The sequence below is a fragment of the Mycteria americana genome, chromosome 17, assembly GCF_035582795.1.
Source record: "Mycteria americana isolate JAX WOST 10 ecotype Jacksonville Zoo and Gardens chromosome 17, USCA_MyAme_1.0, whole genome shotgun sequence".
Lineage (NCBI taxonomy): Eukaryota > Metazoa > Chordata > Aves > Ciconiiformes > Ciconiidae > Mycteria > Mycteria americana.
This window is the reverse complement of record NC_134381.1, coordinates 8513304-8527441: the sequence shown is the minus strand read 5'-3', so window position 1 is coordinate 8527441 and position 14138 is coordinate 8513304. Positions and strand designations below refer to the sequence as shown.

Sequence of the window (14138 nt, the reverse complement as noted above, 5' to 3'; positions counted from 1 at the left end):
GCCTTGCAGAGGGAGCCTGGCTCGGGGACTATCCAGATCACGTCAATCCTGTACCAACCTCACGCAATCCCAAGCAATAAAATCCACTCTGAGGTTTACAAAACTCAAACCAGACAAAATTAATAGGCATGGGGGGGGGGGGGGGGGGGGGGAAGCACTACCACATCAGGTTCAGGAGTTAGCCAGTTAACAGAAAATCCCCAGTTCCTGAAAGTCAGCACGCAAACAGCACGCAGGGTAATGCTGCCAAAGAGAAACCCTGACAACCAGTTACATAACTGGGTCTCAGCTGCCTCTTGATTACATCTTATATCATTAAAAGGATGCAGGAGGAATAAACAACCACTTCAGAGCAGAGGAGCTGGGGACATGTCGGGCTAAAGCCCCTTGTCGAACTTTCTGGGACAGCCACAACTGCTGTCTGGATAAATGAAACTTACTTTGAACTCCTTCAGCGCTTTGAAGCTGAAAACGTGAAACACAGCTTTGTTTGTGCGTTATGAGTGCGCTCCAAAGGGGGAAACAAGTTCATGGGGAGGTACATCCCATACGGTCACTGTGCAAAGAAGCTGCAGAGGTGCTGAGCCCCTTCGGAGCCATCCCGCAGGCAGGACCTTGGTGCCTGTACCTCCTGACAGCAGCCAGCTGCAGATCTGAGCTAGTCCATGGGTGTATTGGCCAGGGGGATCGCTCGGCACCCAGGTCACCCACAGCACTTCAGAGAGGCCACAGAGCCTCCCAAGGCTGTCACGACACTGGACTATTTTCCCGTCACACAGTCAAGCAGGGAATCCAGGCAGGGATCATCAAGGCTTTCCAGTCTTGCAGAGCAAAGCCATTTCTGATAAAAATCAAGTTAATTAAGAATTGAACTGCCAACCTGCATGCTTAGTATTAGGAGAGCTAGAACCAGAAGGCACATGCCAATGCTGACAACTGAAAACTGACAGTCTCGGCAAAGCCTCTGACCTGTGCTCAGGCTCCCCATGTCCGATAGCTGACCCTGAAGAAAGCATTATCCCCTGTTACAGAGAAATGGAAAAAAAACCAAACAAACAAACAAACAAAAAAAACCAAAACCAAACACCAAAAACCACACCACACCAAACCAAACACCAAAAAAACAATCACCAGCATTGCTGCAAGGTTCCTCTCTGGGTTTATAGAGGTCTTTGGGGGAAGGTTCACTATCAGTTTTAGTGTGAGGCTTAGCTCTTCCCATTCTCAGGACTAGCAAGGTCTCCTTTAGTATCCAGGGACAGCACTGGAGTGCAGAATACTGAGCGTCTCAGAGGAATCAGAAAACACTGCACTATGACCAGTTACATTAGAGACCCCAGGGTACAAATAACTGCACTGGAATTGCTTCCTGGGCAGAGAGCTCCACTACCTTTACTAGAAGTAAAGGAGTCTTCATGTCCACATCGTGTTGCCCTGGATTTCACGTGTGGGTACTGACTCCATCTAGCTGCCTTTTAAAGGGGTACGTTCTAATCCAGAGAGCAACAGCGACATTTTAAGTGCCAGAGCATGCAAGTCTTGGAGATACAGCAGGGATCTACTGAGCAGAGGGAGCCTGTCCTGCAAAAAGAGCCACGTGAAAACCTTGAGTTACTGGCACTAGTAACAACTGGAAACCCCTGAGCTGAAAACAGAGCCAAAAGGGAGAGACTCCTGACAAACAGGATTGTTCGCAAAGCTCTTTGTAAATCTATGTATGAAGGAGGTTGGGCTGCTGGTGTTTTATTCACAAGACTTCAATGGAGCTTGAATACCTGGAAGTTAGCCAGCCTTAATTGAGCAGGGCAAACAGATTTATGAAAGGTAACACACACACTAGAAGGAATGACTTCAGCTACTCACATACCACTGAGCTCTCCACTGAGCACAATCACTTGGGCAAAGGACCCGAGACCAGCGCAGACCTTCACTCCTTGCTCACTTCACAGCAGCAGTCATAAGCACAAAACAAAGCAACAGGATGGAGCTTAACAGTGAAAAGTCTTTCCTCCAGAAGCAGGAGGATTTTTGACCTGAAATTTTATACAAGTTGTTCAGAAACTCACAAGTTGCAAAAGCAAAAGAATAGACAAGTAAAGAAATGTTTGGAGCTGATGTTAATCTGAAATCTACTGTGGTTTCTAATGTCACTGGTAATGCGAAACCTTTTAAAACACATATAGTTTTACAGAAGATTAGTGATGTTCACTCTTCTTTAAATACACAAGGTCAATTTTGCTGGTGCTTCTCATAGCTAAACATTTCTCTGTCACCAGGGAGATACCACTACTTCTCCTGGAACATGTCCCACCAAGAATCACCTAGTTGTGAAATGGTCACCACCTGCCTCGGCGATGAAAGACACCACTGGCTGCCCTTGGAAGAGCTTTGGTGAAACAGCGTGACCAGCTGCCCTAGGGACTTGGTGCCAGATGCACTTATCCTGTAGAAGCCCTGTTTGGGCCAGGCAGGGATCATCAGCATTGCAGGGAAGGGACCAGACGAGCGTTCAGTTCCTAGGAGAGACTGCTTAGTAAGGAGGGGAGCAACTGGAGAATATCAGCACTGAAGTACACAGTCAAGAGGATCAATGAAGAGAGCTGTGCTGCAGGCAGAGGCCGTAGCAAAAGTCTAGACCACAAGAAACCGGTTGCTGTCATTCTGTTGCATTACTTCCAGAGGGAGCTGCTAAGATTTGTTGGTACACCTGAAGAATGGCCTGCCGAGATCCTGAATGTGGCACCAAATCCTGCCAGACGGGGAGAAGCAAGTCAGCAGTCTGCAGTGCAGAGAAAAGATACAACACCCCACAGCAAAGACAGCTCCTCATTCAGAAGGGGGGGCCCTCCTTGCCTAGCTGAAGAGGTATATTTGGCAGTACCAGTTCTTTTAATTCTGCACAATTCCAGCTTCTCTCTGCACCCCCCATGAACCTTGTCTCCTTGTAAAAACAGGGAATGAGAGACCAGGATCACATCTCCCATGATTTATTGCAGAGGTATGCTGGTAGCTGAGTAATACTGTTGGAGGCTGTCTGCCAGAAGACTTGCCCGCTGGCCAGCCCCATCATCAGGCCTCTCTAAGCCAAGCCACCCTGGATCTGAGACATGCAGTGGGACCACGAAGAGGAGGGGCAGAGTCTTCTGGACAGCATATCTATCATTAACTCTGTGGCATGGAGCTGTACAGGCAGAGATAAAACATGACATCAGAGGGGGCAGAAAGGGCATGTCCTGTAAGATGACCTGACCTCATTTTCTCAGCTCTGTCTTCACCAAGCTCACCTGCTGCCCTCTCTTATAAATGTACCAACAGGCTGGGAATCACAACTACTGTTACTGAACCACTGCACAGCTCTAGAAAAAACAGATCTCCATAATCTCAGCTTTGGCCTGTGAAATACAGAAGCCTCACCTCTCTGTTAAACAGGTTTCCCAGTGCTGGGAAGGCAGGCAGCAGAGAAAGGCAGCCAGAAAAGGTGGATTTGTAACTCACTGTAAAATAGATAAAGCAGACTGGAGTCTGGAGAAGAGCTCAATTGTATTTACACAAAAATATTAATGAGTTCTGTGGTCCGTTCTGTAAGGGCTGGACAGACAATGCCACACCCTGAAAAGGAGCCCTGATCTCCAGTAATTGAGGACACAGACAAAGATAAGAAATACTTCATCCTGAGGATGCAAGACTATGGCATGGAGGGAAAAAAAAAAAAAACACAAAACAATCCAGCCAGAAAGCTGGTCCACAGCCCAGAGAAAGTACTTAGAGACCCTATGCTTATGAAACTCCCTCTCCTTTTCAAGCAGCAGAAAACCCAAGGTGTGCAGTAAATTCTTTTCTTGAAAGGAGTGTCTGTCTACAGCAGCCCTCCAGAGAAACGGAGCCCATTTTCTGCCCATCTGCCCCATCATGCTGTAAAGAAGGAACAGACCCCTGGGTGCCAGCTTGTCAGGAAGGAATAACTGTTATCTCTAACCCAAGAGGAAGTGCAGGGCTTTCATACCCCTCAGAATCAGGAACTGATTACTGCAGGGAGGCAGCAGCAAGGTATCTTACGAAGCACCAACAACCAACATCACACTCGTTGCCCTCTCATCCAGGCCATAAAGGTATTAAATGAGACAAGCCCCAGCACAAACTGACTCTGATGCCCCTATCTATAAACCTCACCAGGCTCAGAAACCGTGACTTCCTGTAGGCACTTCTGCAGCAAGACACCATAGAAATAAAGGAGCGTATTTATTTGCTGTTTCACATTTCAGAGGCAAAACCCAGAGGACAGAGCAGCTCAGTTCAGCAAGAACCACTGTGGCTTCAACAAATCCAGACCCCAACCACTCTAGTACAAGAAGAAAGGGAAGTGACCTAGTGATCTCCACGAGCTGCCTGCACAAAGCACGGCTCATATTCAAATGCAAATCTTTACCCTTAAGAGTTGTACTTAGGCTCTGGCTCCTCCACAGCCAAGGCCCAGAGCTGAAGCACGCTACCTACAGCCTCCAAAATGATTCTGCCTTCCACTTCACCCTGCTCAGGTTCCTCCAAGAGCTGAATGTCCGGGCAGAATACACAGATACATCATCCTGTTCCCTCAATGCCAAAGCAAGGAGGCTCATCACAAGCAAGCAATTTAAATCCAAATACAAAAGAAATCCCTGGCATAATGCTCTGTTGGCAAAACTTGTTCAGAAAGCTCCTGGCAACATTCAGCTGAACTGTAAGGTAAACTGGGCATTTAAGTATCTGAGCAACAACAACAGACTGCAAATAGCTCGTAGGGATCTCCTGATAGGTAACAGGGCCAGTACTATCAGTCCTATTTTACAGGCTGGGTAACCAAGGCAGAGAAACAGTTTGCTCAAGTAACACTGTAGGCAGCGTTAGAGATCCCAGAGCTCAGGTTTCTGCCCCAGTCACCCAAACCTGCACTGCCAAGACCCTCAAAGAAAATGCAGCTCTTGATCACAAAGGAGCAAGTTGTAAAGAAGAGTCAAATGAGGAGGGAATGCATTGCAGCAGCATCTGCGACATCTAGAACAACCTCTTCCAGTGGAAGAGGCTGTCCACTGGCACAGAAAGCAGACCCAATCCTACCCACTGCTTCAGAGAAGCCCACGAAGGCAGGAGGCACCCACGCAGTGTGAACTGTTCTCAGGCCATTGCACCAGGTCTTAGGACTTACAGCTCAAGGCAAAGACACTTTCATCACTAACAACTAAACCGAACACCACCGCATCTTAAATTTGTGAAATCCCCTTAGTCCTGACACTTCTGCCACACAGACTTCTAAAAATCATCACAGTGATGATACCCATATAACCCAGGTCAGATACAGCAAGACTGGCATAGGTGAAACACTGGTGCTGCCAGCTCCAGAACCCAAATGTAAGCCTCTGAGTCATTAATCATAGCTCACCTTGCAGAGCCCTACACAGCCAGAGCAAGAACAAGTGGAAGGACTGCGATTGACTGCTGCCAGAGAACAGATGCATTCTGAGGAGTGACCACAGAAATTCTTCCAGGAAAGTCACAAACATTTCACAAATCCTTTACTTGGTCCCAAGCTCAGCAACTCACTCCATCTCTCAGCAGTGAACACAGGTTTTATAGCAAACAAGCAGAGAGGAAATCAGAGATGTCACAACTCCAAGAGATGAAATCAGAGCAAAGCTGGCAGTCTTTAGGGTTAACAGTTCTTTTTTCAGGAACAGATACAGCTCTTTCCACACAAATGCCATCAGCTGTTGAGTAAGCAGCTCTGTTTTCTCTGCAGTCTCAGGAAGGATCACACTGGAATGGGGAGGTGGGTGTTTACCTTGTGCCAATGAGCCTCACCACCAGATCTGGGCTTTGGTAACACCTCTCCACACTCTCAGGCTGCCTGCTGACTTCAGGGCCTCAGCTCCCATTCAGGTTATGCACAAAAGGTTATCTTTATGAAGAGAAAGACTAGAGAGAAAACCCAATGATATTCATCAGCAGACAGCAAATGCCAATCCCTCACTGCTCACACAAGGGAGAGGTTCTTGTTGAGGGGATCCCTCAGGGGTAGGGATCCCTACCCCTGCTGAGGGGATCCCTCGAGTCCTGTTCTTCCCCAAGGCACTGATGGAAGCTCCTCCAGCAGGCACCTTTGCAGCCAGACAGGCCAGCACCAACACACACACTGCAGGCTACAAAGCTGCTCTGGCAAGAGCTGAACAGATCTTTCTCTGTGAGATTTCTCCGATTTCCCACAGCCATCCAGTCTGATGCAGCCGGTTCAAACCATTAATAAGATTACAAGCAGTTCAGACAAGCCTGCAGTTCATAAACACTGCAGATGCTGAAGCTTCCAAGGAAGTATTCCTCCAGGTTCCCGAATTTTAACAACACTAGAGTAATGCAGCATTGCACAGCAACCTTTCTTAGAGGAAGCCTATTCATAGGAGCCATTTGCACTGCAAATGAATGCCAAGGATGCTAACAGGAATCTGATGGGAAAAGGACACAGGTACAAAGCGGTAAAAAACCCAACGTTACATGCAGTGTGGTTCCGTACTCTGAAGAAAGGAGCTTTAGGTATGTTTAGGTAGCTTTAGCTTTTCTGGAGAGCTAAGCAACTCAGACTATGCATGAGACATCTGGACTATGCCGAGCTGGACAGGAAGTGAAAACATCTCACAGATGCTTTAATTTACATAGATATTTGCAGTGCATAACTGACAAGGTGTGTAAGCATCATCACTTCTATTTTCCAGATAGGAAAATGACACTGCAGAACTCTGCAGCTATGCTGAGTGGCAGAACAAGAAACCAACCCTTCATCTCCCACTTTCTGGGGCTGGAAACCACCCTGTGAATCACAGAGCCTTCCTAATGCTGTGGGGCCAGGAGCAGCATGAAGCCCTGCTCCAGAGGAGTTCTGGAGGAGCAGGTCTGCATGCCAGCATGGGGAACGCTGCGAACACCTCCTAAATGAAGCACCCCATACACTGCTTTCACTGCAACAGGATCACAGGCATCACTAAAAGCAACATTTTGCTCAGACACAGAACACTAACAGCGTAATAACACTCAGATCTCATGAATCCACTCCTAAATGATGGTTCGTGAAGTTTCAATTGCTAGGTGGGAGCTTGATTCTTCAGTTATTTCAGAAAGAGATAAAACCATACTTCATACTATTCCAGCCATGAAGAAGCATTTCTTGAGCATGTCCTTACTCCCCTGCCTGCTTCACAGCCCACTCCAAACTCTGAACAAGAGCACTCAAGGCTTTTGTACGGGCTCCCAGCCCACATACAGGTGGGAACAGCTGAAGAACCTACCCCACAGCAGAACTCTTCAAAAAAAAAAAAAAAATTCACTATATTCCCACACAAGAAGTGCCTGTGGGAAGCAAAGTCCCAGCGTGAGCTCTTCAAACCTGTCTCTATTCACTCCTTGCAGCACCATCACTACAATTCCTGTCCAAAATGTCTCAACGGCTACCCAGGAAGGATTCCTCCACCAAGCCTCTTCCAACAGGGTGCAAACTCTGCAAATACTATATAGTTTACTCCTCTTAAGTGCTATTCACCTGAAATTCAAAGGCTATTGAGGATGCTCCCAACAGATAATTGAAGGCCTATGGACATTTGAAGTACTACAGTGCAACAGAGTAGTCCTCCTGGCCAGATCCTAGGGTGCTGTTAGCAAGTCCTCGCTTTCTTCCTGGTATTTTTTGTGTATTTCTTCACACTTAAGCCTGGCTCACATTCACCTCCTCTTTCACTTTTGCATGTTTCAAATCTGGCCATTACCTCTTCCCTTTCACTCAAGGTATGACTGTTTTCACCAGTCCTCCACAAATTAATACCCATAGTCTCTTTAAAGATGTAACAGTGAGCTCTCTTGCCCCTTCCAGTTTACCAGCACTTTCCTGAAAATGGAAGTGTTCAGAACCAAAATACAGACACTGTATTTTCACTGTAGGAACAGTGACCCCCTGCAGAACTGCACATACACCTTTTAACACCTCAAAAGCACCTTCTGTCCTCGCAGACCCCACAGCACTGCAAATCAAGCAGCTTCACAACGAACCAATGGCACAGGTAAATACAGAACAACCCAGGACTACTAGACCAGCCTCCATTCCACTTCAATTATGGTCCCAATGCTCCCACACCAAAAAAAGGGATCGGGATTTACAGGTATACACATTTGAACAGCTTTGCTCCGAAATAAACGGCTCATAAGCTCAAACTTCTCAGTTACTTCTGGCAGGAAGCACATGGGCACACAGGGAACATCCTGAATACTAGTACAAGTTAGTAACTAAAAATGAGCCCAAGCTACATTTCAGTGAGGCTTAACATTGTAACACAATCTCCTGCATTAGCCCCATTTTTCCCTCCTGTGGGAAAGAACAACTCTTTAACCAAACCAGATGGGTTTTGCACATATCTGCAAAACCCCCTTCAGAAGGTGCTTTCCAGGAGCACGCTGTCATGACTTTTGTTACAAAGTCACTTAATTTCAGCAGTTGGAAAAAGATGTTCTGCAAAGGAGAGAGCTGCACCTCCCCAGCCTTTACCTGTTCACTGTGCTTTCACCTCATTGTCTGATACCTGACAGACTCACAGTTGTATTTCTTATGTTCCAAATGACAAACTAGCGATAAGGAGCTGCAAAATTATCGACCTATTAGGAGAATGAGTCAGTGCCACATGAAAAACAAAACCCACTTACAAGGCATGATTAGCTGAAGAGCAAGGCACTCATTGCCAAGTTGCAGAATAAACGAGGAATCTAGCAAAGAGGAGCAGAGATGACCAGAGGTCCAGCCCTTGGAATAAACCCTCTCCCTCCCTCCTCTAAAGTTACCGTCCTGTATTCAGCAAGTTTCTCCTGTTCATATTGCTTCTATTCCTACAACAAGAAAATGCACAATTACAAGTGGAAATGCCACTATAGCAAAATCTCTTTGTACAGACTATCATCATAAAAGAAAAAATAAAGTGGCTTACTATTATTTTCAATGCAGCAGCACTTAAGAAAGTTAGCCCGGCTCGCCCTAAATACTTTCAATTACTCAGGTAAGTACAATGAAGGCCTTGAGCAACCAACACTTTTCAATCTTAAGCAGGCAGGTAATTCTGTAATGGATAATCTAGCAGGCTCTGTACTGTACAGCTCAGGCAAATTTGAGGCACTACCAGACATGCCAAAACCATGGTCCTGATTTTTCCCAGCTACACCTCAGATGCGATATCCTGCAGGACAGGGAGGATGTGGTACAGGAATCAGGTGCTATGCAAAAGCATCAGTGCCACACACATGAGGACTGAGGATTGTTTGTCTTTATACCATCACTCAGGCAGATACCATGGCACACTGCGTCAGGCACAAGACAAATACGGGCTCTAATGCCACCCCTACTTTTAGAAGGACGTTGTTCAAGTAAATTAGCCTTTGAAGTTGGGTTTTACACAAAGCTTTAATAAAAGGCTTTATTAAAATGTCACTACAAAGTTAAATCATTTTAATAAAAATTCTTTAGGAACATTACTCATATTTATTAAAACTAAAATACTTTTAAAGCTGCATCTCCTTTCCAGCATTTGTATGGACTATTTACTCACTCTTCCAGCTTCAGCCAGTTGGCTGAGTTTCACTTTTAAGCTCTCATGCACACACAGAAAAAGAAAAAAAAAAAGCCCACAGTTCATGAAAAAATGCACTGTAAGACCAAATAAAAAATTCTCTGAATTTAGAAAAAACAAGGCACCAAGGCACTATATAACGACAACTTTGGAAACCTATATAAAGCTCATGGTTTTACTACTTTTTTTTTTTTTTTTAAAAAAGGAACGGTATCTGCTCAAGTCATGTAGAAATATATTTTCTTATCAGTGAAGACTGCTGAAAGTATCCTAAAGTGTGTGACATCTAGTCTACTCAAGCCGTGCAGAAAAGCAGACCAGACGAAAAAATAAAAATTTAAAAAAATAAAAAATTCAACTTATATTGAACGTACATATCAAATTAAGCACAAAATCAAAATACAGCTAACAGCAGAGGTACTCGTACTGGCTTGAGGAAACACATAATTAAAGGGATAAAAAAAACAACCAACAACAAAAAACCTCTAAAACAAACCAACCACCCCAAAACCCCCCCAGCAATCTCAAACTGTATTTATGATTTGTCTGAGTAGGATTTTTAATCTGAACTTTTCAACTGTAAAAAGCAGAGTACCAGCCCATTTCAAAGAGGTCACACAGGAGAGGTCTTGTTTATCATACCCCAAAAATAGACTCTGCTAACTAGGAAGAACCTCTTCAGCCACAGTCCTGGAAGAAGCAGCATCACCCATGATGAACCCACAAAGATCTCAGGGCCTCCAGACGCGCTCCTGATGAAACCCAGGCCCATTTACAATACTTCATTTGAAGTGAAAAATGCAGGTAGATTTTTCAACTTTTCAGACAAAAATCATCCTGAAACGGTCACTTTCCATCCTCTCTTTAAATTCCACTTTCAAAATATGGTCTCGGCCTCCCTCCTCTTCCCTACCTCTTCCAGGTGACTCTACTCCCCAGTCCCTAGCCCAGAGCACTAGCTTTTAGGACACTGGGGTTTAACTACCCCAGCGCCAACTGAACGTGCAAAAGATGTGGAAAAAGCAGGTCCAAAAATTACACCCTTGCCAGTTTATATCTGGGAAATATACTCATCAGGAGCCGATTCTCCAAACTTGGGCTCTCCAAGGCAAGGACCAGCTATTTATGCATCACGAAAAGGCCCATTCCAGTGGAGGCCCCATGTGCATCTGCAAGACAAGGCTTAACACAAACAGAACTTCCACTATAAACCTTGATTCAGTCCTGGAAGGGGCGGGATGCCTTCCCCCTTCACAGACTACAGCAGACGATGTAGACACTGCAACGTGCTTATACTCAATACCTGTTCCTAGAAAGAAACAAAATTACTAAAGTCCTAAACATTTATATTTATTATACATTATCAACCCCAAACGCCAGTAACATCAATACACAAATACCTGATGAGTTGATACTCGAAGGAGTATCTCACCCTTTGCACGTTCAGAAGACAAAACCAAAACAAAACAACTCTCCTAACAGAACCCACAACTCCCAGTTCATTCAAACCCCATCGGCCAGCTTTGACTTTGGGGACCAGGGCCTTGTTCGTAACCACCTTAACGAAAAAACCCTCCTAGTTCACAACCAACGCTACTAAACAAACCACCCTCCTGGTGAAGATGCACAGCACATGTGTCCCAGGACCCGCATTAGGGTTTCCCCAGCTTGCAGCGCATCTGCTCCCACACAGAAATGAAAAACTTCTTCCTAAACCAAAAAAACCCCATCTTTTCAAACCTACCTAACAAGCTCTCCCAGCACCAAAGCGCACAAACTCCATCCTTGTTCCCCCAGGCTCAGCAGCTGCCCCGCACACCCCCCGCCCCAAGCCGCATTTCAGCTTTCGGCCTCAGCAACCCTTTTGTAGGCTCCCGCACAATAACAAACCGACCGAGCCTTCTGGATGCCACCCCCCTTGTTTTGCTGAGACACACACACACACGGCGCGACAAAAATATCTTTGTGTCACACTCCAGACGACGAAGAAAAACAACCTGCCTTTGCGGCGGGGAGCCCCCCCCCCCCGCCACACACACCCCCCGCTTTCCCTCGCCCCCAGCCCCTCCTGCACCCCGCCGGGGAGCAGGGCGGCGGGGGGGGGCTCCAGCCCCGCCGCACACACGGACACCCGCCCAGCAGGCCTCCCCCGGCCCGGGGGCAGGAGCCCGGACAACGGGCCCCAAGCCCAGGCGGCCCCCGCCAGCCCCCCCCGGGCCTCACCGCGGCCCTCACCGGGGATGGGGCCGGCCCGGCCAGGCCCCGCGGCTGCCCCTGGCGCCTCCATCCCCGCGGGGGGGGGTCGCACAATAAACACAGGCGGCTACAACAGCCCGAGATGGGGGGTCGTCCCCACAGCCGGCCCGGCCCCCGAGCCCAAGGGGACCCGCCAGGGCTGCGCCGCCTCCTCCCCCCCGCCGGGCCGAGCCGAGCCGGGAGGCCGCGGGGTGCCGCAGCCGCAGGCAGCCGCTGGCTCCGGCTCCATTTTAGGGCTGCCTCGTCCCACCTTCCCTCTCCCTCCCCTTCCTCCTCCTCCCTCCCGGCCCCACTCACCGCCCCAAATATCCGCGGCCGCCGCCGCCGCCGGCCCCCGATACCCACCTGTGGTGGTGGCGGGGAGCCGGGAGTGCCTGGGGAGCCGGGTGCGGAGGTGCGATGGGCGCGGGGCGCGGCGGATGGCGGCGGATTGCGCGGCGGCGGCGGCGGGCTCCGGGGCGATACGGGTTCTCGCTGCCGCTCCCTCCTCCCCGGCCCGGCCTGTCAATCCCGCGCGGGAAGGCGCCGCGCCGCCGCCCTCCGCACAGCGCCGCCTGCAGGGCCCTGCCGGCGCCGCAGGGGCGGCCCAAGATGGAGGGGGGAAAAGGGGGGGAGCGCTGAGGGGCGAGGGCAGGCGAAAGGGGCAGAGCCGGGGCCATGGCGGCTGCCTCCGGCCCCAGCCCCTCTCTCTCCACCCCACAGGCCCGCATCAGGCGTCCGGCCAGCCCCGAGGGCCGCGAGGGAGATATTCCCTCAGAGCCCCCAGGGCGGGCTGAGGCGGAGGGAGCTGGGCCTGGCGGGGTGCCCGGCCCCTCACGAAGGCAGCAGGAGGGGTGGGGGGCGGCAAAGCCACCAAGCGCACCCCGACTCCTGTCAGCCCGTGAGGCCCCACGGTGCTGAAGTTGCCCCCGAGTTCATTGTTGTAGGGTTCATCCCCCTACAGCTGCCCCAGCTCGAAGCACCCGTGCTGGCGAGGCCACCTCCAGGAGGCTTTTCCCTCAAGGTTTTGCCTCCTTGCTGTGGTGACCCCAGTTAGGGCCATGGGGCAACGACAGGGCCCTGGGGATTTCTGTCTGGCAGGAGCGGGACCGGAAAATATCGAAGTACCGAAATACCAAAAACCGAAAAAGTGAAGGCTGCCTGGTGCTCCTCCCTGCTTTCATGGGCAGCAGGTTCAAAGGCAACCTGGAGGAACTGCCCCTTGGAAGGACTTCAGTCCAGAAATACCTTTTAATTTGTTCTCTCATTAATGATGATGGAAATGAATGCAGTAGAATGCAAGGCACTCCTGTCACAAAAAAACTCTATCAAGCCATAAAATAAGAGTAGCCTCACGAGGCAAACGCAGTCCCTGCTTGGGCTGAAAAAAGCTTCAGGTCAACACGATGCGAGCAGCGTTCCTGGCAAGAAATTGGCACTAAAGATATTGTTGTAAAAGTTGCTATGAAGTGCAGTTCCTCTGCCCAGGGGATCTTTTATAGCTTGGGAGATGTGGTCTCCTCACGCACAAGGACAGACCATTCTCCCTTTAATTCTCCTTCCCCGTCCTGTAACAAACTCACATGGGTGCCTATCAGTGTGGCATTTTGCAATGAAAGGCCAGACTGCAGGTATGCATGCATTTATGTCTTAGGGACTGCCCAGCAGTATGCAAAAATGGCGCACGCACACATATATATGAGTGTGCGTGTATATAATATATACGTAGGGCAAGCACCTGGGCATTTGCTGGCCTCTTGCAAGTGCACTCTAGCTTATTCATGGGTCACCAGTCATGTGCTGTCACCCTGCACGTCCTCGCCCACAAAGGGAAGGTGGCTTTCACGGGATTTTGCAGCACATTTCCCTGGTGCAGGCAATGCCTCAGGAGGAATGGTCCGTACCTCTCCCCAGGTTACAGCAACAGTGTAAGGCCTGGCACTTGAATTGGTGCTCATGAGAGATGTGTCTGATCTCAAACATGTCTGATCTCAAACAGTCATCAAGAGTAATGCAGAGGGAGGAAATGCATGAACAGCTTTCTGGACCATATGTGATGTTCCTACAGTCGATCTGCACTGCTATCAAAGTTGCCAGGCACTGAGCTACCAAGAGACACACCAGCGCTGCTGAAAACCATCATCTGGTTGTCAGATCCCCTCCTTTTCTGGATATCAAAGTATTACACTCTACTCCTGCCCCTTTGGTGTCTCAGCTTTCCTGCAGTATGTTTTTTCTGCCTAGAGACAGCAGGCCAATGCCCTCCACTTCTCTCCT

At 48.8% G+C, this 14138-nt stretch overlaps 1 protein-coding gene across 11 annotated transcripts in view; it reads right to left on the bottom strand.

Annotated features, from left to right (window-relative positions):
- PRRC2B (proline rich coiled-coil 2B) overlaps window positions 1-12402 on the bottom strand; it is a 51913-nt gene extending 39511 nt beyond the window's left edge. For 8 of the 11 annotated variants that reach the window (XM_075519812.1, XM_075519817.1, XM_075519820.1 and 5 more), the window contains exon 1: window positions 12180-12401. The gene's annotated coding sequence lies outside the window, so the exon portion shown is untranslated. Of the gene's footprint in view, window positions 1-12179 lie in introns of all 11 variants that reach the window. The other 3 variants (XM_075519813.1, XM_075519815.1, XR_012778225.1) reach the window with 2 other exon arrangements.
- Window positions 12403-14138: the final 1736 nt, after the last annotated feature.